This window comes from Podarcis raffonei, chromosome 4, assembly GCF_027172205.1.
Source record: "Podarcis raffonei isolate rPodRaf1 chromosome 4, rPodRaf1.pri, whole genome shotgun sequence".
Taxonomy (NCBI): Eukaryota; Metazoa; Chordata; class Lepidosauria; order Squamata; family Lacertidae; genus Podarcis; species Podarcis raffonei.
The window spans coordinates 80,838,801-80,864,616 of record NC_070605.1 but is presented as its reverse complement, the minus strand read 5'-3'; the positions used below and the strand labels follow the sequence as shown (position 1 = coordinate 80,864,616).

The 25,816-nt window shown below is 46.8% G+C and overlaps 1 long non-coding RNA gene across 1 annotated transcript in view; it reads left to right on the top strand.

The window, feature by feature from the left end:
- Positions 1-24,519, top strand: part of LOC128411872 (uncharacterized) — a 46,706-nt gene extending 22,187 nt beyond the window's left edge. Inside the window, exon 2 of the long non-coding RNA XR_008329945.1 lies at positions 23,557-24,519. This is a non-coding gene — a long non-coding RNA (uncharacterized LOC128411872). The remainder of the gene's footprint in view (positions 1-23,556) is intronic.
- The last annotated feature ends 1,297 nt before the right edge of the window (positions 24,520-25,816 follow it).

Genomic DNA, 25,816 nt, shown 5'->3' with positions numbered 1-25,816 from the left:
AGCGAGGAAGAGAGCCCTGACCCCGGGATCAGCGGCTAGTCAAACCTATTTACAATCACCCGGCAGGAGAAGCGCTGATGGCTCCCGCTGCTGCCAGCGGCCTGCCCGGCAACAAGTGAAACCCGAGCGCCCTGCTGCGCTCGCCAGGGGACTGAGCCAGGAAGACCCAGGCCGGCTCTCTGGCGCGCTCGCTCCACCGGGAGGAGACGCCATGCCCTGGCGAGAAAGAGGCGCAGGCGTTTGGGCTGCTGCCCTGCCTGGATGTGGTACGGAGGTGACTGGTGCTTGGGAGCCCTGCACTTGGAGTGGCAGCACCAATCTTATTAATGCAGAGCTAATTTCTGTGGCCCTTTCCAAGCTTTCTCTTTCGCCTGACCCCGAGAGCCGAGGGAGGGAGAGACATGGCCGAGCAGGGAATTCAAGACACGTTTCCCTCTTCCAAGCACGACGAGGCTGAGCGCGAGTTCACACGTGCTATGCCTCAGGGGTAGCTTGCAAGTGAGAAACAGGCTTCTCCTCTCATCAGACCCCACAGACCAGGGTGGGAAACCTGTAGCCCTCCAGATTGTTGGACTACCCCCGCCCCCTCCCAAATTGGTCGTGGGACCAACGACACCTAGGGGGGCACTGTGTCCCCACCCCTGCCCCCGACACAGCCTGCCATCTCTGATTCAGCTGTGCTTGGGTCATTCTTCAGCAAGGAGGCTGCGCGTATGAATAGTTATCCCTCGAAGGCCACACGGCCGTCAAGATCTTGCACCTCTCGCCCTAGAATGTAAAACACATCGACACGAATGTATGTGCCGCATATAATGATATCACTCTCTAGAAAGAGACATCAGTAGAGATATAATAATAATAATAATAAAATAATAATAATAATAGGGCGAGGGCAGAAACATATCAGATACTTTGGGAAGTTTCTATAATTGAGGGGTGGTCTTTGGCAAGTAATAACCTTTCCCCCCCATATATAAATTTTATCTCTTTTATGTTCTGTTAGTCCTGGGTCCCCTATTTCAATAAGGCGGGAAATCTGGAGTGCGTGTGTCGGCGGGGGAGACATTTCCAGAGACAAAACAGTTCCCCTTAGGGGCTTAGCCAGGATTTTTTGGGGTGGGGGGAGGACTTTGTTGGAGTGGGGTTAGAACCGAGCTATCGGCCACGGGATTGGTTAGTTAGTTATTTTTATTTGTTTACTTGGCTTTGGGGGGTGTACCTTCCCCCTTGCACCCCCCTGGCTACGTCCCTGGTTCCCTTGCCATTTGCGTCGAATAACCAGTGTGGTTGTCTTGGGGGAGGCCAGCGGGGATCTCTTGTCTGGGCACATGAGAAGGCTCCAAAGAGAGTCCAAATCGCTGGATCAAAGAAGGCCAAAAAGTCTAACAGAGGCTGCTGAAGCCTGGGTGGAATCTTCTGACAAACTCGCCAGTCCTGACCTTTGTCTGCCTCGTGTCATTTGGGCAGGCATCCCCGGGGAAGGGACAGTGTTTGCGGAGACTTTTCTCGCGTCAAAAGGGTGCGCAAAGAAGACCTCTCGGGCCTTCCTGCGCTTTTCTAGCGGCAAAGCGCGCCTCCGCTGTTCTTGCCACCTTGCAGGACGCGCAGGGCCGGCAAGAAAGTGTAAGAAAGTGCCACTGCCGGCAGTTGTTTCTCTGACACTTTTCCCCCTTCAGGCTTATGCAACCCCGAGCGTAGTTAAATTAACCCTTTTTACGCTCTTGAGCCCACCATTTGCCTTCAGGCAGTCCGGGTGGGGGAAGTGTTGTAAAATGGTGGGTGTCCCCTCCCTTCACACGCGTTCCTAAAACCAGTGATTACGAAGCTAGAACTAAGATGTCATAAATAATTTTTTTTCCTGAGGAAGCTTAGATAAAAGTGTAAGTTGGGTGGGTTTTGTTTTTTAAAAAATGTATGTCCTCTAGCTTAGTAGTAAAGGGTCAGGTGGCTCCTTAAAAGCTACTTTTATTATTGCATAAGGTGAGCCAGAGACCATTTCAGATGGAATCCCTTCATAGTAATTCCACTTTTTGATGCCTCCAACTGGCATATTTTTCAATAATCTGTTGCTCTGGATGGCAGGCTAACTCTCTACACAAACCTTGTAGGTCTCTGCTTAAATGAACACCATCTGAGAGGGTAACGATGGTCCTGCAGGCAAAATTACATTCTCAAGTACCGTTTTTTTTTTTGGGGGGGGGGGGGAGAAACCAGGCTGAGGAAGTGAGGAAATTCCTTCTTCCTATTGCAGCCATAGTCTCTTCCAAGGATGGCAAATCACGATTTATGGTGGGCGCTACAATATTTATTTATTTATTTATTTATTTATTTATTTATTTATTTATTTATTTATTTATTTATTTATTTATTTCTATGAATAGGCTGCCAGTAACACACTTCTCTAGGTGGCTTACTGGAAATAAAAGAACACAAATACAATATTAAAACACAAGTACTGTACATAAAACAAAACAAAAAAATGCAGCATAAGAACAAACCAACCAAAACCTTTCCTTTCCAGCAGAGGATTAAAAATGAAATAAACAAGAAAGCACCAACCAAATACTGAGAACCCAGATGTTAATATCACAGGTTATTTAAAAGGCCTGGGTGGCTAAAAGGCTGCAAAAATACAATATGGAGGAGAGTAAATCTCTTTGGGGAGACTATTCCATGAGACGGGTGTCACCACTGAGAAGGCCCTCTCACCCTATCCTGTTATAGTACAGAGGTTTTAATATTCTATGCCACTTCCTGGACTTTAGAGTGAGAGTTAAGAGCCAGCATGATGAAGGAAAATGGGAACAAACAAACAGTGGTGTTGAATTGAAAAGAGTGCAATGGAACTGTAATCTGCAGAGGAAGCAGGATAAGATGCTATGCCAGAGTAGAATCTAGTACTTCAGACAATGAATGGGACTGGCTCTCTTTAAAGCTCCCCCCATGTAAAACAAGTTACTGAAACTAGCAGATTAGGGAGAAAGCCCAGTCTCTGCTGTGCTAGTTTTCAACGTACATGGGGTTGATTTTGCGTTTCACATAGCAGAATATTCAAATATGTGACACCCATGCCTAGCCTATAACAACAGAAGTGTAGAAGGGAAGAAATTCTATTCTGCCTTGGTCAGATCACACCTGGAGTATTGTGTCTAGTTCTGGGCGCCACAATTTCAGAAGGATATTGACAAGCTGGAACATGTGCCAAGGAGGACAACAAAGAGAATGAAAGGGTTTTTTTTGGGGGGGGAGCCTTATGAGGAATGGTTGAGGGAGATGGGCATGTTTAGCCTTGAAGATATGATAGCCATCTTCAAATATCTTAAGGGTGATCACATGGAAGATGGAGCAACTAAACATTAGGAAGAACATTCTGACGATAAGAGCTGTTCAACAGTGGAACAGACTCTCTCAGAAGGTGGTGGACTCTCCTTCTTTGGAGGTTTTTAAGCAGAGGTTGGCTGTCCATCTGTTATGGATGCTTTGATTGCGATTCCTGTGTGGCAGGGGGCTGTGTGGTAGCTGACCTTTGTGGGTCCTTCCAACAGCACAATTCTAAGATTCTATAGTTTAAAGTGGCACAATCTATTCTACCACTTCAGGATTTTGCCACCTCATTCCCACTTCATTCTAAAGCAGTTGTAGACCAGGCTTTGGTTCCAAGTACCTGCACTTGGTACACATTTAAAGGATTTCTGGGCACAGCTGGGTAGATAGGTTTTGGAGGTCAGTGGGAGAAAGAATGGCCTTCTAGGTGAAATGGGTTTACTTGTCCAAGTTGCTAGCATCAGTCACCATTGGTTAAGGGACATTTGCCTGAGGATACCGAAGACAAGGATGATTCATCAAAGGATGACGGATTTTTACAGTTGCCTCTTCGTCACCAGATGATTCCAACATGAAACGATCTTGCATGTGTGAATGAGCCACATGTGTGCCATCACAGTATTAACTCCCCTTCTCCCCTGCAGACAGAGCTTCTGTATAACTAAACATGATCTCCAGCCATGTTTCTTTTCAATGGAGGTGATTCACCCCTTTAGTTGAGAATCACTATCAATGAACATGCATGTGTGGGGAGTCACTCTGGTGTAAACAGTTTAATGAATTCAGGCTAGTATGTGATACTGCAGTCACCACAGCAGTAAAAGGAAGCAAACATGCAGCTCTGAGCAAATTTATTGGCTTCAACAACGCCACTAACATTGATATTCTGCACCTCCATTTCACTGCTGACCAATGCAGTCACGAAATTAAAATGCTATGGAAGGCAGCTGAATGGACAAAGTATGGGTGGGAGGGGGCATGTTGCCCAAATTGCAGGAAAACAGCTCCCAGAAAGCAGGGTAAAGCAGCCTGGAAGAGCTGTTAAGTCCCTCTCCTTTCCTTATCCAAATCCACACAGCCCCAGGATAAATCCCTTTCTGTGGGAAGGAGGGGGAAAGTGAGTCCAAGCAGGCCTTGAAACCATGGAGAGGGAGAGTCAGTTTTTCTATCCCCCCCAAAACACTGGGAAGGGGAGGAGGTTGTTTGGTGTCATGCCAAAGCCACAGGTGAGTAATTACTGTGCTGTACCAGGGATATCTCATTAGCTTAGGTAAATACAACTGGAATATAAGGGATTTGGAAAGAATGTCTGCCGTGAGAGATACCAAAGAGTAATTTGGAGACTGTTGCTTCGAAAAGCCAGTGCCAATTTTTTTTTAAATTCTTATTTTTTTGTGGTAAATAATATTTCAGTCTGGAAGTTGGATCAAGAAACCTCTGCTAAAGGAAGGCTGCACAAAGGTATGTCATGGGGATCATTCCCTGGGTAGATTACTGCTGTCAATAGTTAATAGGCAAAATAGTTCCTTGTTCTAATCCAGCTGCTCCTAGCCACAGCACGGCTGTAAGGCAAAATCCCTGTCACTTTCTGCAATTCCCAGCATTTCTGACAAAACATTTAAGCTTGATGCTTTGAGACCAAAAAAGACGGGCATATGATTCAAGCTAACAACAGTGCAGTTTAACACGGATGTTGTCAACAGAGCTTCGAATGTGTCCTCCTGCCCCAGATTGCACAGTACATGGCAGAACCTAAGTTGCAGCCTCCAATCAGAAGCGTCCAATGGGAAATGTTTTAATATATGCTGTCCTGGTGATTTTACCTAGCTCATAAACTGCTGGGAAGTCAGTCCTGCTAAATAATTTTGGGGTGCTAAAAGGGGAGGTTGGGGTTTGCCACATATACATGCAGGAAGGTAAAGGTAAAGGGACCCCTGACTGTTAGGTCCAGTCACGAACGACTCTGGGCTTGCGGCACTCATCTCGCTTTACTGGCTGAGGGAGGCAGCGTACAGCTTCCGGGTCATGTGGCCAGCATAACTAAGCCGCTTCTGGCAAACCAGAGCAGCGCACGGATCGCCGTTTACCTTCCCACCAGAGCGGTACCTATTTATCTACTTGCACTTTGATGTGCTTTCGAACTGCTAGGTTGGTAGGAGCTGGGACCGAACAACGGGAGCTCACCACGTTGTGGGGATTCGAACCGCTGACCTTCTGATCGGCAAGCCCTAGGCTCTGGAGTTTAGACCACAGCACCACCCGTGTCCCTTGCATACATGCAGTGCATATCCTTAATTCTATGGTAGCACCAAGTGATGATTTCCATGTGTGCATCAGCTAACCCAAATGGAACCACTTCTTACCTCACTACAGTCGTACCTTGGAAGTCCGTTCGACTTCCAAAACATTAGAAAACCAAAGTGCGGCTTCTGATTGGCTGCAGGAAACTCGGAAGCCGTGGAAGCTCCATCGGATGTTTGGCTTCCAAAAACAGTTCGCAAACTGGAACACTCACTTCTGGGTTTGCGATGTTTGAGAGCCAAAACGTTTGAGAACTAAGCTGTTCAAAAACCAAGGTACAACTTTATATCTTCTCGAACTTTATAATGTGTTTCAGTAGATTCAGTTTGTACATTCAGATGGGAGACATATTGCAAGGTGAACACGCACCAATGAAACAGCCCTTTGCGACTGGCTGCTGGGTGTGAGTTTGAGAAGCAAAGTATCTGAGGTGATCTGAAAGTTGTTTGAATGCTGCTTGACCCTTGTAAATAAGTAGTGTGGAGAGTTGGGAGACTCCTGGTAAGTAGGTTATACAAAGGGATGTATCTTTCGCTAGAGGCCCATACGCAATCACATACTTGGAAAGCATCATGCTCATATGCTGAGCGTGGTCCTCACAACTTTCCTCCCTCTTTAACCAAAGCTAATCCCTTTTGAATCCATTGACCAAACTGTTTGACTATGCCTAACAATCTATAAAATTAGGAGCTTCTGATAAATTATGAGAAAATAAAGTTAGTTATTCAGCACCTGTTCGACCAGTAGCCTAGATGACCCTCATGGTCCCTTAAAACTCTACAGTTCTGGTTGCAACAAATCCTATTCATTATGCAAAAGAAAGATGCACCACCCAATTCAAAATGTTGGTTTTGACCTATAAAGCCTTAAATGGCTCAGGACTGCAATACCTCAAGGACCGCCTCTCTCAATATGAATCTATCTGGATCTTCAGATCATCCTTTGAGGCCCTTCGTGTGCCTCCTCCATGAGAGGTCTGGAGGGCAGCAACACTAGAAGGAGCCTTTACTGTTGTGGCTCCCTGCTTGTGGAATGCTCTCCCAAGGGAGGTTAGTCTTGTGCCTTTATTATACACCTTTAGGCACCAAGCAAAAACGCTCCTCTTCAACCAGGGCTTGGCCTGATTGATATCCAATACCTATTAAAATGTCTTGTTAGGGGGAGTTATTAGTTTCATTTTGTTCTTATTTTTATTTTTAAATCTTGTATTTTTATGTTGTGAACTGCCCTGAGATCTACAGATGAAGGGCAGTGTATGAATTTAAATAAAAATAAATATATAAATATATAAATATCACAAGATCAAATATTTTTTGAAAATTAATGTATTATTTATGGCTCAATATAAATATGATATATACTTGTGGGATGTATTATTACTAGAGCAGTCAAGAACAACATTTTCCTGCTGCCTAGAATGGACACACAGGGGAATGTGGCTCCGGTCAGGGAGGACTTCCTGTTATACCTGCTCTGGAGCTTCCTCTTCCAGTGTGTGATCAGGTAGATGGGCATGACCCTAGCTGACCAGATAAAAGGACTGGCCATGCAACCATCTCTTCCTCTTGGACTCTCACTCTCCTGGCTCTTAGCAAGTGCATGGCTCAACCTTTGCATAGGATGGATCCCATAAGCAGAAAGCCTGAGATGTAGCTCAGACTTCTTTTCACTGTAACCACAACTAAAGCCCGCCTTCAGATTACTGCTGTGAACTGAATGTGAGCAAAACTTTATTATTACTTTTAAAGAAAACTGTGTTGTGTTATTATTATTTTAAGAGGGAAATAAAGGGGAAAGTTACAAGGGACAATCCAGACTGGATTGCTTAATTAAAGGATTCTAACAAATCATCAACTTGCTTCCAATAAGTTGCAAAGGGAATGTGCTCTGCTGTTTACTCATTGGTGCGAGTGAGGAGGGCTAATAACAAAACAATATATCCTCTCCTACCTTCCTTAACAATACTATGGTGCTAATTAGGCTTGGGTCATTGGGTGATAGCCCAAATAAGTTATACCCAGAATAGACCCACTGAAATCCATAGACTTAAGCAAGTCTGTTTATTTCAGACTTATATAACTAACAATGGATATTCTTCCTTGTATTAAGACATAACTAGATTGTTGATCTGGATGAAAATGTGTGTAGCCTCGTTATTTAGCAGGTCACCCTGCAATTATCAGGTGATGAATACCTTGGTTGTTCGGTGCCTTTGGCTTCTCTTTAAGTCTTTCACCCTCATGCAAGTCAAAAACGAGCACAATAGTTCTATCACATTATTCCAGAGCTCCAGGAGGAAAGGAGAGCAAACATAGGCAGAGGCAGAGCCAATGGCAGGTCTCTAGCCAGCTCATTCTAGTTTGGTCCCTATCTGCTCCCCTGATCAGCTGTGCAAGGAGCTGAGGTGAAGGGGGAGGAAGATGATTGGTGCTGCTACCTCCTGGGCTGCTTGTAAGTAAGAAGGCAGCAGGTAAGGCCGGGCTGAGGATGTTGCGGCCCCAACCACCCTAATGGAACAGCCTCTGCTGCCTGGATGCCTGAGGGCAGCAAAGCATTCTCATAGGCTTCAGAACCTCAGAGGTGGGAGCTTAACCCTTTGGGGTTTTTTAGGTCTGGCTTCAGGTTTCACGTTACATGGCATGATGAAAGGGAAGCTGATTACAATAAGGAGACATTGTAGGGATGTGTATAGAAATGAGGAGAGGATATATTAGCTAGATATCATCCTTCCTTACACACGTTTGTGAGTTTAGCAGAGTCCCCTCCCCCCTTTGCAACAAAATTAGGAAGTTGTTGATTCAGCTGGTTACAGCTTTTATTTTGATAAAGCAAACCAGGATGCCTTGGGGCAGACTGGATTTTCCTGGTATTTCTCCCTTTTATCCCCCTCAAAACAATAATAGCGTTCTTAGAATAAAACATAGTTCACATACAGTAGCAATCTGGAGGCAGGCTTACAGTGGTAGAAGATGCATGATGATGGCAAGCGAGCAAGATGAAAGTAAGAGAGAGAGAGATGGGGACGTGATCAGCCTTTCTTATGTAAGTTACAGCCATCTCTACCCAACTGCACCCAGGGGGAACTGGCTCCCACAGGGTTGACAGGAAGTCCTCCCTGATGGATTCACATTCCGCTGAGTGCCCGTTCTAAAGTTGGACTTGAGTGCTCTTTCTGGATACCCCACAGACATGACTCTCAAAGGTCGTGTATTACCAAAGATGTCCAAGTTGCAGTGGCAGAGGGTCACTTTGGGACTGGAGGGGCAGAAAGCCCCCCTTTAAGTGGTTGTAAGTAAAAAAGGCAGGCAGGGCTGTGTCATATTCACCCTAATAGACCACCCAACACTGCCCTGATGACCTGGAGATAATATTTCAGAGCGCAGGCCCTCATTACTGTTGGCCTTCACAGTTAATTTCTGGTCTTTGACTTTTGTGTGGAAAGAGACCATTGTGGTACTCAGCTAAGTAAACAACCAGTGGGTATTTATCTGCTCTGTTGTTTAGCCTAGCACATGGGTAGGCAAACTAAGGCCCAGGGCCCGGATCCAGCCCAATCACCTTCTCAATCCTGCAGGCGGACGGTCCGGGAATCAGCGTGTTTTTACATGAGTAGAATGTGTCCTTTTATTTAAAATGCATCTCTGGGTTATTTGTTGGGCATAGGAATTCGTTCATTTTTTTTTCTTCTTCAAAATATAGTCCAGCCCCCCATAAGATCTGAGGGACAGTGGACCAGCCCCCTGCTGAAAAAGTTTGCTGACCTCTGGCCTAGCATAAAGAGAGGCAAAAGTTGATGCTGCTACAAACATTATTTTGGATAGCAGGAGGTGTTCTATAATGGATTGGAGTTTTGGGGAGTGGGATATGCAACCAATAACCTCTTCTCCCCATTATTTTTATCCTCTTCCACTGCCAGAGGATACTTTAAAGGTAAAGGCACCCCTGACCATTAGGTCCAGTCGTGACGAACTCTGGGGTTGCGGCGCTCATCTCGCTTTACTGGCCGAGGGAGCCGGCTTACAGCTTCTGGGTCATGTGGCCAGCATGACTAAGCTTCTGGCAAACCAGAGCAGCGCACGGAAATGCCGTTTACCTTGCCGCCAGAGTGGTACCTATTTATCAACTTGCACTTTGACGTGCTTTCGAACTGCTAGGTGGGCAGGAGCAGGGGCCGAGCAACGGGAGCTCACCCCGTTGCAGGGATTCGAACCGCTGACCTTCTGATCTGCAAGTCCTAGGCTCTGTGGTTTAACCCACAGCACCACCCACATCCCTCAGAGGATACTTTATTTCACCTCAAATTACAGGAACCCAACTCTACCAAGAAATGTGTAGCCTCCTTGCCTGGAAACGGCACCATTGGAGAGACGACATGTAGATCATGACATTTGTGGCCCTCCAGAAGTCCTTAGACTACAGCTGCCATCAACACTGACTATTGACCATTTTGGCTGAGGCTGATGGGAGACAGTCCAGCAACATCCACAGGGCCATAAATTCTGCGTCCTTGCTCTAGAATAAACCATTCAAATATCTAGTTCTTCCAAGGGGTTCGTACTTGAAGTCTATGGCTTCATGCACACGGTACATTTAAACCACATGACTTTTCCCAAAGAATCCTGGGGAATGTAGTTTTGTTAAGGGCACACAGAACTGTAGCTCTGGAGATAAACTCTGGGGATTCTGTGGGGAAAGCTTAAAGTGTGCTTTAAATATGTGGTGGTATATGCAGCCTGAATCTACAAGCTCAGTCACATTTGTTTCATTGTTTGGGGTGCTATTATGGCTCATTTTAGAATCCAGAGCAGAAATAAGCTGAGGACAATGGTGTAGCCAGGAACTCCAAGGCCAGAGACAAGGATGAGTAGTGAGTGATTAGAAGGAGTCCCTTATGGGGTTTGCTTAGATATTCTTCCTCCCCTTCCCTCAAAACAATGGCAGCCCATTAAAATGTGTCATTTAAAAGAAAACTGAAGTGAACACATACTTTTTTAAAAGAAAAGAAGAATGAAAGAAATTAAGGCATGGGCCTGTGGTCTTAAAACTGCTGCGCACCATCATTGCCAAGAAAGGAAATGGTTTTAGCATTCTAGCTGTAGATATATGAGCCAAACCTTCCCAATAGTTGCGGAAGGAATATAATCATTCCGCACAGTGAGATTTACCCCAAAGGAGCCTTCCAAATCTCTTAAGTTTGGATACTCACAACTTTCCTTTTCTTTCTGACTTTTTTCTTTTTTTGTCCCAGCAGCACAAGTTACTTGCTTACTTTTCTCAGCAAAAATAGTAACTTAGTGAAGGCTTCAAGGATTATAACAGTCTAATTAGCCATAAAACTGTTTTAGTACTGCCACTGATATTAAAGAGAAACTGAGATCTATTACTGAAATAATTTTTCCCCACCCATAAAACAAAATAGCTGATGCAATCTAATAAAATAGAAACACACCTCGAAAATGTCCAACAAAATACAGATGACTTTCTTAAAACACCATTGAGAATTAAATCTAGAGTCAATATAATTGATGGGGGTTGTGCCATTGACTTCAGTGGGATGAAGGGTGCAGAACTCTCCTCCCCCTCCCAGTCAAGTCCTTTTAAATTACCCAAATGATACCAGATTAACCACTATAAATTCCCTATTGGATTTTGGAGTCGAGCTGGTGGCATATGATCTTAATAGAAATATAAAATACAAGTTGAAGCGTGAAAGGCTAGCTAAATTCTACAGAGATAAAGACTTTTTGCGGGGGTGGGGAGAAATAGATCAAGTGACATCACATAAGAATGTAATGAATTTTTTTATTTTGTGTGTGTGTGTGTGTGTGTGTGTGTGTGTGTGTGTCTAAACAAATAACTTCACACAAACCCATGAACCCGTTGCCAGCCAACACTATTCTCAAGTTGCTGAAGCGTTTTGGAAAATGTACAACACAATTATCGCAAAGTACTAAGATCACTACTGCTAACCTCTCAACCATACAGCACAAATATTGCCAAATTGAATCCCTGCATTATGTATTTCAGCCAGCTGACTTGCAGGGAGAGTTAGGGGAGGGGGAGAAAATTGGAGTGAACTTCCTAATTTAAATGTGGTGTGTGTGTTTGTGTGTCCCCCCTTTCTTTCCAGGAATTTGGGGGAAAATAGCTATTTTTATATAAAAAATGAAAAATGAAAAGACATACTTGGAAATAAGTCACAACATAAAATTGTTTTTACACACAGTCCAGATGCCCTTCCTCCTCCCCCGTGTTGCTGCTGCTGCTGCCACCAATGTCATCGAACAGCGGACATTTGGTGGTGTTTCACTCTCAGCTATCTGCTTTATCCTTCGGACTCAGCCCCCTTTCCCCCCTCCCTCCTTTCCCATTAGATGATGATTACCTCACTGTCCTATATGCACAATTTAAAGGGAATTACCTATTACTTCAATTATTTGTTTCTTATCAACTGATGTTACACTACAAGGATTTGCATTGAAAAGACACAAAGAAGGAGCAAGTCATGGCACATTGCCAAATAAAAGAGTAATGTTCTGGTGAATTTAGCCTAAATAATTTACTGCTATATAAAAGTGGAAAAGTGGAAGGTGAACCCTTTGACCAATAAATCTCTTCTGCATGTGAAGCCCTTATCTTGTCCCCTCCAATATATTCCACACTAGGAAGCCATCATCACTGGCTCTGGTTTGTTATTTGTAAACCTTGATCTTCTGCACTCGGTGTCCTAAATATGGATAATTAGCATCAGTTTATCACGCCTCTGCATATTTTCTCTTCTCTCCAAACATGCATGCTTCCATTGGCTGCCATTCTGTCACAGAAGATTATGGAGACAGATTGCAGAGAATGAATGTGCTAAACGAGATTAGGAAGGAATAGAAATAGCAACTTGGCCAATAAATTCCTCGTGAGAGCCTTATCATACAATTACACGTTGACTTGTTTCACACTCTCCCAGCCTCTTAATCCAACGCCCCCACCAAGAATAAAATTTCACTAATTTCTGAATTACTGCATATCCTCATGACTTGTCACTGAGAATGGTTGGAAGAAGCAACACGGTCGAAAATAGAACATCCAACTTCCAAAAAGAGGTGGGGGGAGGGGCGGGCGGGGCAGGATGGAAACTTTATTTGCCAGAAAGGCGCCGGGGATGGAACAGTTTCTGGGAACCATGTAGAGAACAGAAGGTTTTGTGCACCTATCGTTTCAAGTGGCAATAATTCGCAGTTTGGACTTGCTTGTTTATTTATGTCTTTAACATAAAAGCTCATCTTTTTATTTTATTTTTACTTCCGAACTTCAATACACTCTTTACATTCGCCGCCATTGGATTCCGATATTCAAGTCCTGAGCATGTCTGCTCAGAAGTAAACCCAAATGAGTTCAACGAGGCTTACTCCCAAGGAAGTGGGAATATCTTTTTTTTTCTTCCCCTGGGGATAAGGCACGTTGAACCTAGTGGTCCTCACTCCCAAGTAAACAGCATTGTTGTGTAAATGCGGGGGGGGGGAGAGAAAACTCATTAACATGTCATCAAAATTAAGCATTTCTAAGCCCCATTGATTTTAGTGGGAGCGATTTGAGCACGTGTTTAATTAACGCTTTCACTGAAATCATTAGGACTCGTGCAGTCTACTCAGGTTTACTCAGAAGCAAGTTCTATCTAGTTTTTGTTGTTTGTTTGTTTGTTTGTTTTATTAAATATTTTTCTTGTTTTACAGAAGTATGTGTAATGTCTCAGCAAGTTCTATCTAGTTCTCCGGGTCTTACTTCCGAGGAAGTGTGTGTAGGATTCCAGCCACAAGGGAGAACCATGGGAGGGGGCGGGGAGTCCCTAGATTCTTCCCTCTAGTAAGTCGATGGTCCTCAACGGCGTGGAAGGAGATCCAATCGCAGGGCTGTCTTCCAAGTAACTTTCCTGAAGTGCAGGGTGCAAATTTGGGGGCTGTGGATCGGGACGACCCGGGAACTTGGCCACCAGAGCAAATGCCGGCGTTCACCTTCTTGCATAACAAAGGAAGTTTTCGCAGGTCTTACCGCGGTTGCTGCTGCGTGGTTTTGACTGGGCTCGTTGAAATGAATGCAGTTTGAGAACAAATGCCCACCAAACAACTCAGCTAGTTAGCGTTTGATTTTAAATTGCTGGAGGTTTTTTTGTTTTTTGAAAAAAAGGGAGAGATAAATTCTGAAGGTCGTGTGTCAGAAAAGTTGATTTTCTATAGAATAATAGCAAATCAAGAAAGGTTTCGGAGAACGTGGTGGTTACAGGTTCAATTTCCGTAAGGACCATCTGCATATTCCTGCATTAGATGACCCTCGGAGTCCATCCCAACTTTATTATTCTATGATTCAAAGAGATAGGGAAAACGGGCTCTCAGCTGTAAGGCCAAGGCTGCTACCCCCAAGTGCCCTTAATTTAGGGAGCAACTCCATGGAAATCAGTGGAACTGAATTCCAATGAATTGTGTGTAGGCAAACTCCAAAGAGTTTAGCAACCGCCGAAACTCCTTGCATTGAGCTTTGAAACTCTTAGGCGCACTGCAGCTCCTGAACGAGAAAGTAGAAGCAATTCAAAGCAAGGTAAAAAAAAAAAGCAGGTGAGGAAGACCCAAGTAATCTCAGGCATTTGGTACTCAAAAAGGAAGAAGGAAAAATAAGATAAAAGCGTGCGGTTGAGGGAGCCCTGCACTTTTGCAACTTACAGCACTTGCAAAATCAAGCCAAAGCCCTTGAATTTCAGAATCCCAGACTTGCAGGGAACACAAATATATATGGAGCTGAAGCTCTGTGCAGGTGTTGTGTGGAAGAGGCATTGGGCGAGATCCAAAGAAACGCACTCCTCCTATGGAGCTGGCGCATGCCCTCCAGGCCACCAAATGGAAGAGTTTCCCAGAACTGTCTGCTAGGTGGCACCGAGAGCAGCTGTTCGAAGAAAATACCTTCCCCCAAGGCCCCAGACACGCCTAAAGCAGCTCTTTGGGATCCCGACCTTTGATACCCATGGCAGCCTGCTGCCAATAAAGTCTGTAGTCATGTGCACATTGACTTGGGAGTCGGTCCTATTGAACTAAGTGAGATTTACTAACTGTGCATATGCAGAAGTAATTCCTATTAAATTCAACGAGGCTTACTCCCAGGTAAGTGGGGGTTAAGACTGCAGCCATACTTCTAAGTGAGTGAGTGAATGCATGCATAGGATTGGTCTGCAAGCAGGTTTCACCTGCAGTACTGTCCTCACTTATCTGAGGGTAAGCCCCCTAAGTCTCACTTCTAAGTAGAATTGAATGCATCGGAGCCCACTGTTAGCTAAAGGCACGTTGTCTTACGTGGATTGTGAATCTAGCTCTCAAAAGATTTTGAATATCGGGCCCTCCCCGCCACCGCCTGAATCGCTTATAGTAAGCTGACTTTTCAAATGGTTTCCCTCGTTTACAGTGGATGGCTATCTGAGGACCTCATTGTGACTTAAAACGTAGAGGCAAATATTCTGGTAGTATCTGGAGGTTCATAGGAAAACATCCAGATATCGCTAGACAAATGTAGAATTAAATGGGTTAGGAAGCCAGGCGTCCATCCCTAGCAATCTGTGGAATGGGTTAGCAGCTGATTTGCGCCAGGAGTAAAAGAATTCTAAACAGGACCCCTTCACATTCCCCTTCCAAAAATGTTGACGTCCCAAAGGATGGATGCTTTCTGTGTGATCCTCTGCAGGAATTCCCAGGAGGTCCGACAACCCTTCACCAAGCAACTTAAAAACCTGTTCATTAAGGAAGGAACACCATTATGCAGAGTTCCAAAAACACCCCCCCCTAAAACCATCCTTAGCAAGAGCGTCTTGGACGATGGACACTTTTTCTCATTATATCCAAAAGCAACAGGGCTCTAAACAAAACAGTCCCTTGGACTGCCAGCCCCACTTCCCACTGAGTTTAATGGCGTGCGAATCGCCTTATCTTCGCACGAAATGCTGTCCTATCTAAAATACAATCTGCAATCCTTTTTGTCCAACTTTTGACTATATTGGGATGCCTCTTTATGGTTTTTTGTTGATATTTTTGAAACCCCTCCCCCTTTTATTTCCCCGAACAGCCGTTCCCAACTGCATTGCTCTTGGAGCAGCCCTATAGATTCTAATGGGACTCAAGTAAAGAGATAATGGAACAACTACAGAAGAGAGATATGGAAACCCTATATTTTTTCCAAGTTTCTTCATAACCCAGGGCCCTTCTTTCTGGCTACCTTCCCGCCTTGAAGGACAACAAAACCTGCCCCAGCTAAAAAACAACAACATCCAGCGTCTTTTAGAGGCGACCAAAAACGCAGAGCCTCGGCCGCTAGCTAGCTAATCTATCCATCCACCCACCCAGCCTCCAGAGTTTTGCCATTAATCTGGGAACAAACTGCTAACCTCGGTGGCTGGTATTTTTGCTTTTCTTTTCTCACTTTTCTTAGTGTGGGGAAAGCAGCAAAGCCTGTGTGGACTGATTGTGAGGGGCTCTGCTGGAATTTGGCAGCGCCAAGGCTTGGAGAGCAGCCCCATGCTGACTCCCATTCAGCGGGCCAGTTCTCCGCGAGCTTTGCAAGTTTCACTCAGCCGTGCACTCAATGGCTTCACAAAGCTGATTACAAGCTTCAGCGCATTCCTGAAGGAGCCAGAAGCGACGCAGGTGCAAACGAGCCGAGGGAGCCCCTGATCCCGGGCGCGGAATGGGGCAAGCTGGGAAAGGCTGGGACCACACAAATCCAAGGCTCACCAGGCAGCTTCCAGCCTGCCTTGGGAACTGGGGGGGTCGTCAGCCGCTCCTTTCAACCGGGACCCGGGAAGCGCAGGAGCCGCACGTAGCAGCACTGGGACAGCTCCCAGTCAGACAAGCCGGGGAGAGCCGGCGGGGCGCGCTGTGTATGTGTGCGTGCAGGCCAGGGGGCAGCCCTACGGCACCTGAGCACCCCCGCTATACACACACACACACACACACACACACAAAACCTTTACCCACCTCAGCCCAGCAGCATCGCTTGCTCTGAGGCTGTCTGGCAATCTGGCGTCCCGACCCTAACTAAACTCACAGAAAGACACGTTGCAGCCCTAATAGAGGCAGCCAACCTACAGAGAGCTTTTCATAGAAGTTGTCGAGTCGGAAGGGACCCCGGGGGTCATCTAGTCCAACCCCCTGCCACGCAGGAATATTTCGCCCAACGCGGGGCTCGAACCTACTACCCTGAGATTAAGAGACTGAGCTGAAAGTGGAAGGCAAGGCTGCAGCTCACGCAACGCGCCGCCGAGACACTTTTCTTCGACATATATACTGTATGTCAATATTATTATTTTTCTGGGAGTGCCTCTTGCTGGACCGTAATGACATCCTTTATTGTGCCTTGGCAGGCTTCTATTTTATTTTAGGAAGGGACGGAGGAGCGGGAGAGGCTCTGGGTGCGCCCTCGCGCGCCTAGCCTCTGTAGCCCCTGCCCGCCTCCCTCTCCCTCGAAGTCACACGAGCCGCTCCAGAATTCCTCACCTCCGGGGGGGGGGGAATAAAGGCCGGGGGATTGTTGGCTGCCACAATGAGATCCGCTCCCCCGCAGGGCTCGCCTCCCCTTTTCCGTGGGGGTGGACTGGACAGGAGCCCCGCAGTCCCGGGGTGGAGGTCGGGGTGGGGGTGTTCCTCCTAGTTCTGCTTGCTGAACAAAACGAGAAAGTCGGGAGGGGGAGGGAGTCCTTTCCTTCCCTTAACGCTCCCCTCCCCACCGCTCCCCCACTTTTCCTTCCTTCTCTCTCTCTCTCTCTCTCTCCCAGGAGCAGAGCTGGATAATTAATTACCGCCCCCCCTCCAGTGAATGGGAGGAGGGAAACGCTGTTTGTGTGTTGGGGGGCAGAGAGAGAGAACTAGACTTGGAATTGTACAAAAAGCTCTCCAGCGGGAACCACAGCAGCCTCTTTCATGCTCTCCAAATAGTTCCACGGCTGTGCAGGAAAAGACCCCCCTCTCTTTCTCCTATAACCCCCTCCCCACCTCCATTCAGGAGCCCTTTAAGTTCCCGGCTGCCCCACGATCAGCCTTCTCCTTCCTTTGGGTTCCCACTTGGCTGCCAAGGCGCGTTTCTCAGCTGCGCCTCTTTTCCGCGGCGGCGCATTTCGCCCGGGCAGGCAGCGCGTCTTCCCTCCCTCGCTTCCTCCCTTGAAACTCTCCAACTTCCCCCAGCTCAGTATCCCTGCCTCGTCTCTCTTTGGCCTGCCACCAACTTCCCCGTTTGGGGGATGTGTGTGTGTGTGTGTGTGTGTGTGTGTGTGTGAGAGAGAGAGAGAGAGAGAGAGAGAGAGAGAGAGAGAGAGAGAGAGACGAGTTCTCTCCCTCTCTCTCTCTCTCTTTCTCTCTCTCTCACACACACACGCACCCCGCGAGCGGTTGCCTTGGCAGAAAAGGTGCAGCTTTCTGATGTTCTTTTGTCTGATAACTAATTCAAGTTAATGCGATCTTTATGTAAAGCTAACAGCGGATAATTGTCTATTTTCTCGCCAACAATCTCCATCACAATCACTTATCTGGAAACCTGCGGTTTTATTAATCGCTCTATATTCCCCGAGATAAGCGCCTCTCGAAGGATCAGTAAACACGCGAGGGGGGGAATTAAACAAACTCCAGAGCCACTTCGGCTCCCGTCGCATCTTTCACCCCCGGCGGGCACCGGGAGGAGGGGAAACGGGGGCCAGGTCCCGGTGCCTCGCGACACACTTTCGCCGGGGGACCACGACGGGTCCTTCCTGGGAAGCCCCGGAGACCCGATCCTGTGCGGCTTCCTTCCGTGGAAACAGGGGAAGGATCTCCGCCTTAGGGCTGCGGGGTAAACCAGCTTGAAATCAGCTCCCCGCCGCCACCAACAGAAAAGCAGCAGTTTTTGGACCGAGGGAGCGCCTGTGATTCTTTCTGGGTGTGAGCTCGTCCCTCACCCTCGAATTTAAGAAGCTATTAAGTGCATTCCACCGTGTGTGTGTGTGTGTGTGTGTGTGTGAGAGAGAGAGAGAGAGAGAGAGAGAGAGAGAGAGAGAGAGAGGATCCAAGTTTCAGATAAGCAAAGAAAGTTATATGGATTTTAACTGCGGGCCCACAATGTGGTGCAATCGAAACACTGAGCTTTAAGCCGAATTAACACCTATTCGGAAGCAAGTGCTTCCTTCCGTATGAACGCGGGGCTCAGTCCTTTGGAAGTCACTGGGACGAAGGCAGCAGCAGATGCTGAAACTAACCGTGGATCCGGCTCTTCTTCCCCGGACAGACTTTTAAGTCTCAACGTGGCACCCCCAGTTCTCATCCACAAACCCATGAGACTCACCTAAACAGGTGCAGCCCCAGGGAGCGAACGTGCTCAACAATAGGACTCATTGCACGTCCACTCATTGAGTTAAATGGGACCTTTCCAGACAAGTGGGCACAGGATCATAAGCGAACAGCGAAACGTGTCTTACTCCGAAGTAAGTTTCACTAAGTTCAATGATTCCCAGGTAGTGCGCACAGGAGTACGATCCTGAGCACGCCTAACCTTGAAGGGAAACCTGCTAAAAGGAATGTGCATAGAACTGGGCTGCATCCAGCTACTTCCTTGGGCAAAAGGCCCACTGAAATAAGTCTCCCTGCTGAGTAAAAATAGATGTCCTGCTAAAGACAGAGGAAATCAATGGGATGGATGCGGTTTAAATGGCAGCTGTGGATCCGTGGCTGGTGCCCGGGCACAAGCGAGTCGCGCGCCTCTGTTGTCTTTCCCCATTATTAGCAGATGATGGGGAATATTTGCACTGAAACGAGACTGGAGTCCCAGAGGGCGGCGGGGGGGGGGTTGAGTCGAAGCGAGCGCTGCCATGGGAATCTCCTCCCTTGCTCAGCTCAGCTTCTTTTCGGTTTAAGGAAGAAATTATGGCAAATTGTGCTGCAGATCCCTCGAGGGAAAACATTCTGGTATTGGAAAGATCTTTTTTTCTTTTCTTTTTTAGGTCTTTCTACGAAGAAGTCAAAATAAGAGTGTCAAACGAAAACCCATTTCAGGGGGCCTGTGTCGGCTGGGCGGGTGCATGTTGTTTACGTGTGTGCGTGCGTGTGTGTGTGCCTGCAAGCTAGTTTGAGAGGGTAAAAAGTTTCCAGGGTTGTTGTTTTTGTGTGTGGGAGGGGTGGGAAAGAGGAGATAGAGCCCGACGCGATTTGCTCTCCTTCCTGCATTCCTCCTTCCGCAGCAGCTCAGAGCTTTCCATCTGCCTTGAAATGAATGGCGGGTAGGAACAGAGGAAGCTGCCATGCCCTGAGCCCGTCAATCTAGCCCAATATTGCTTGCACAGGCTGGTAGCGGTTCTGTAGGATTTTTCGACGGGGCACATTTCCCCTGCCCTACTTGGAGGTCGTGCTGGGTGGGGACTGAACTGGGACCTCCTTCTACACTCAAAGCAGACGCTCTTCCACTGAGCTATGGCCCTTCCCCAGTTGTGTTTTGTCTGAGATATCAGGAGTTGTGTTTTGTCTGAGATATCAGGAGTAGCTACCGGTATTTTCGATCTACAGAAGAGGGCACAGCTGCAAATAAGCAGACGATTGCGCGGAAGGAGGAAGATTATAAAACGCGTGTCTCTGCCCAGCTACCTTCCACGGGCTTGATTAGACTGTAATAAAGGAACTTAACGAGAGCCTCCTATGCAGGGCCAGTTGGGCATAGGATTTTAGCCTTAGGCTGCGATCCTAACACAAACCCGAAGCCCCGTTATACTTGGCCCCGAGTCCCGATTCCTCTCGATTTCGATGGAATTTCCCAGACAGTTTAGGATCGCAGCTGCTTCGGCTCTAGCCCTGCTGCACCCTTGGCCAGAAGTGAGCGCCACATTGAACTCGACGTGGCTTCCTTTCGAGTAAATATGAACCGGCTCGTGGGGCCTCAGCTCTTCAGCTCCCTCACAAAGTCCTCCTGCAAGTTCCCTGCAGGTAAAATGCCTTGCGGGGGGCTGCCATCTCCCCCTGCGACTCTAATCCATCTTTCACTTGTAAATAGGAAACCTTCCCATGCAATCTGCTTGCAAAACCGATCCTGGGGTGTTGCTTTCTGGCGGGCTGCAGTTCTGGAGGGCGCACCTTCCGTTTCCCTTTCGCCCTTCACTCAGCCCAGTTAGGGTTGACATTATGTCCTCTTTTTCCAAGACACATTCTCTTTTTCATGGGTATGTAAAATGAGAGTCTCCATAGTTAATAGTAGAAGTCGGGAAATATGTCCCTCTCTTTTTGCTCTTCAAAATAGGGCAACCCTACCAGAAAGCCGCTCCTTCCCGGAGGCAGCCTTTTTAGATGGTGCTCCTGTCCTGCCTTGCAGGCATGTTGTACATTTTGCCAAGAAGACCCTGTGTGTGAAGTGCTTTGAACATCACTGTGCTTTGAACGTCACTTTGAAGCGCTGCCCTGCTATGAACTACGGTGAGGGTTGAGGGGCGGCTCGATTTTTGGCCAGAGCAGCGGGAGTGGGGTGGGAAAATGTGGATTTGGGGTGAGTTCTCATTGTGGAAGACAGGAGAGGACCTCTCTCTCTCTCTCTTAAACCCCTCCATCTGATTCTCCACTCCTCCTCCTCCTTCTCCCCCCGCCTGGTGTTCCCAGGGGCTTCTGGCTTCGGCTTGCGGCCCGGGCGAGCCATCCCACTTCATCTCTCACCTGAATCTTGTCATCTCTGCCATGTCGCAGTGATCTGGGAACAATGCCGGGTCCCTTGGACAGCCCGAGCTGGTCAATCAGGCAGAACAGACTATGCAAATGGAATGGAAAGGCGAAGCGGGCGAGAACAGTGGAGCCCATTGTCTTGCGCATTTCAAAGCCAAGCCCAGCTGCAGCGCCGTTGCTGCCTCGGACCCGGCGGTTGCTACACGAATGTCAGCCCTGCGAAGCATCAGGTCGGGGGAGAAGCGGCTGCGCGCGCAGGCAGGCACCCCCCAGCCCGCCCGGAGGAGATGAAGCAGCAGCAGCAGCAGCCCCCTTGGCGATGAATCATTGAATCATAGAACTGTAGAGTTCGGCAGTCATCTGGTCCAACCCTTGCAATGCAAGACTCTGTTTGCCCAACGTGGGGTTCGAACCCACGACTCTGAGATTAAGAATTTCACGCTCTACCGACTGAGCTATCTTGTTGTTGTTGGAGGAGGAGGAGGAGAAGCAACAGCTTGCAACTTTCTACTCAGGGGGCCTCTTTCAATCCCAGAGATATTTTTGAGAGGGTGTGTGTGAAGAATATCCCCTAGATCTCTAGATCTGTTCCCCACCCCACCCCTCAGTGGCGTAGCGTGAGGGGTGCTGGGGGGGCCAGCCGCACCGGGCGCAACATCTGGGGGGGCGCTCGCACTCGCAGCTCTCTGCCCCTACCGGGTTAGGGGGCGCAAATTACTTGCCTTGCCCCGGGTGCTGACAACCCACGCTACGCCACTGCCACCCCTTCCTTACTAATAATATATCAACCTCAGGCCTTATGCAACATGGCAGGGCCATTGCACTCCTGTCCTCCTCTGCTGGGCTACTCTGAGAAACAGGATGCTAGCTAGACGTGAAGGGCCTTTGGCCGGTTTAGTCCTTACGAGCTCCCCATGCCTTCTTAGAAGTGGAAGTTAAACAGATTGGATCAAGTGGAAACATCTCAGTGGAAGTTAAACAGCTTAAGGCAGAAAGCATAGTTTGGAGCCCAAAGAACTTAGTAATAAAACCAGAGCAATGCGATTTACCTGACTGGTGAATGGAGCTGTAAGCCGAGAGCATAAAGGCCCTACTACTTGGCAGAATCAAACGAAAGTTGGTCTTGTTAAATATCAGCACCAGGGAAATGGGGAAAGCTTTGGTTTTGGGATTTTCCCCCTGTTCATTTGTTTTTAAAATAATTTTGATTAAAAAAATTCTTAGTTTACAAAAGTACATGCATTGTCTCTTTTTTCAGGTTGTGATTTCTGCAGATCAAGCACATCTGTTGTGAGACATTAGTGTTATTTGTAGTATAAGGTCGGGAAGAGAAATAGGGGGCAGAGGGAGTGGGGTTTAGCATCAGTGTCACTTGGGTAGGTTCTCTTTCTAGTCGCTTGTTATATTTCCTTGGTAGTTAGAGAGCTTGGGGTGGCTTAGGGTGCAGTTAGTTCTCTTTGGTTGGCTGCAGTAAGATTTGTTCATTAATGGGGGGGGACGGGTTGTTGGGTCAAGTTAGCCTAATTGATTTTTATGCTGTCGGTGGATTCTTGTAGTTGTCTTTTGGGGCTGTGTATGTGATAACCTCCTGCCAACCTAGCAGTTCGAAAGCATGACAAAGTGCAAGTAGATAAATAGGTACGACTCCAGTGGGAAGGTAAACAGCATTTCCGTGCGCTGCTCTGGTTCGCCAGAAGTGGCTTAGTCATGCTGGCCACATGACCCAGCAGCTGTACGCCGGCTCCCTCGGCCTATAGAGCGAGATGAGCACTGCAACCCCAGAGTCGGCCACGACTGGACCTAATGGTCAGGGGTCCCTTTACCTTTACCTATGTGATAAAGGGGAACCATACCAGGGTGAAGGCATCTTCTATTTGTCCCCGTGTCAGTTTCAGTTTATTGGTTAGTTTTTCTAATAAGGCTGTTTCCCATGCAATTTGATACCATTGGTCCATGTTCACTCCTGACAGGTCTCTCCAGTGTCTGGCTATGATGCTTCTGGCTGCTGAGAGTAGGTGGGTTATGAGTTCTTTATAATGTGAGTTGACATTATTTTCTTGGATTTAGTAGAGTAGGATTTTCTTGTTTAGTAGAGCCAGTTCTGGGGTGACTTCTAGTACCTGTTTAGTTATTTTGCACATTTCTTGCATGACTGCTCTCCAGAAGGATTGGATTTGGGGGCATTTAAGCCTCGAGGGTCATCCAGACTTGTGTTTACTTATCCTTTATTTTCTTCTTCTTTTAGGTGGCTCTGGTGATTCGCCTCCAAGTGGTGGCTAAGCTCTGTGGACAGAAGTGTTTCCTTTTTCCTAGCCCATCTCTTGTTATCAGATGGACATGCTGGTGGCCTGCAGATGTTTGAAGGCTGGAAACTCAGTTAGATGATGGGCTGATCCAAAAAGGCCAACCAGTTTGCTGGTCCCTGGACAGTTTGCTGCAAACTTCTTCTGGATTAGCCAATCCTCAACAAATATTTGGTCTTGCTTGTATCTCCTCTCCTCATTCTTTACTGGAGAGCCTTCTGGATAAAGTCCTTCCCCCCACCCCACCCAATAAGAAAGGAGATGCTCTCCTTAATATGCCACAAATTACAAGGTGAGGCTAATGCTAATCATGTTGGATTAAGGAAATCCTATTAAAATTAATTCATCTGGCAAAATTAAATTTCCTGATTTTCAATATGTGACCGATCTGTTCCTTAAAGAAAGAGAGAGATAAAATCAGCAAAGAAAACTAGCAGGCCCCATACAATGTAAATGAGCCTGCATTTGATATTCAGCTGGCCGGGAAGGGGGGGGGGCTTCTTTTCTAAAATCAGAGCAGCGTGAGCTCAAGCCTGCTGAGAAGTCATGTAGTGGGGCTTGGAAACTGCAGCCCCTAACCCCAGGTCCCTGTGCCATGGTAAAGGAAAATGCAAGCAACATGTCAGTAGGAGGAAAGTGTGGTGTGGTGGTTAGAGTGCTGGACTCAGGAAACCAAGACTCAAATCCCTTTTCAACCATAAAGCTCCATGGGTAGCCTTGGGCCAGTCATAGTCTCTTAGCCTAACTCGGCAGGGTGGTTGTGAAGATTAAAATGGCAGGGGAGGAGAATTGTGTGCGTCACTTTGAGTTACTTAGAAGAAAGGTGGGATACTAAAGTAATAAATAAACAAGACACACACCCAGAGACAATTTCTGTGCTCAGATACTTTCAAGGTGACATTGTGAAAAAGTGGTGCATCTTAAGAACAGTTGTGATTATCTTCTGTCTACAGTGCTACCCCTGGTTACATACCCTTCAGGTTACAGACGCTTCAGGTTACAGACTCCGCTAACCCAGAAATAGTACCTTGGGTTAAGAACTTTGCTTCAGGATGAGAACAGAAATCGCACGGTGGCAGCGTGGCAGCAGCGGGAGGCCCCATTAGCTAAAGTGGTGCTTCAGGTTAAGAACAGTTTCAGGTTAAGTACGGATCTCCGGAACGAATTAAATACGTAACCAGAGGTACCACTGCAATTTCTTAATAAAACCACGTTGGGTTGTATCCAGTGTTAGACTCGGAGGAGACCATTGAAACTGATGAACATGCTAAATTAGGTCCATTTATTTCAATGGGTCTACTCTGAGTAAAACTAAGTTGAACACAGTGCCATAGCGTTCAGCATAGGCAGGTGTAGGTAAAAGCTTAGTTTTGTATTGCTTGTCAGACCAAAGTCCCCACAAAGCAGCACACAAGCAATTAAACTACAGCATTAAACAAAACAACAGAACACCAAAACACAACAAATTATAGCAAAAACAATGATAAATAGCCACTGCACCTAAACACAGAAAATATGTGGCATGAGGGGGCTGGAATAACAAAACCAGTCATCATGGAAGTCCTGATTGAAATGGATGGTCTTCACCATTCATTCTAAGTACGAAAGCAACCAAACACATATGCACATTACAGAGAGATAGTTTCAGAGCTTGGACATCACTGTGGAAAAGGTTGTGTCCTATAAATAGCTTGAGTCATGCTTCAAGGAACACCTGAGTGAACGCAGAAATCTGTTGAGCAAGTCACTATAGATGTTTCCTGATATTAATCAGGAGGGAGCTCCACAAAGCCAGGGTTCCACCACTGAATGCCCTGCCCCTCACAATCATAGTCACTAGCCTGACTTCAGATAAAAGAGGGATGCAAACAAAGCTGCTGCCCGCAGCTCCAAGATCTTAGGCAGTCTCATATGAAAGCAAGCAGTGCTTCAGATATCACAGTCTCAAGTCATCTAGGGCTAAAAAGCCAAAAACTTGTAATTCGACATTCAGATGAGCTACCTCTTCTCTTTCTTTTGATAGCAACAGAAGAAGTGACACAGCTGAAATGTGAATTGCTCTCCTCTAAATTTTCCTGAAGAGGGACCAGCAGTGTCCAAAATGCATTCAATCAATAATTTTTTTTCTTGTCTACCTATTCCTTTTTAAAAACCTGTTTCCAGTTGCTTTTGCAGCAGGGTAGTGAAGCTGCTGGACTTTAA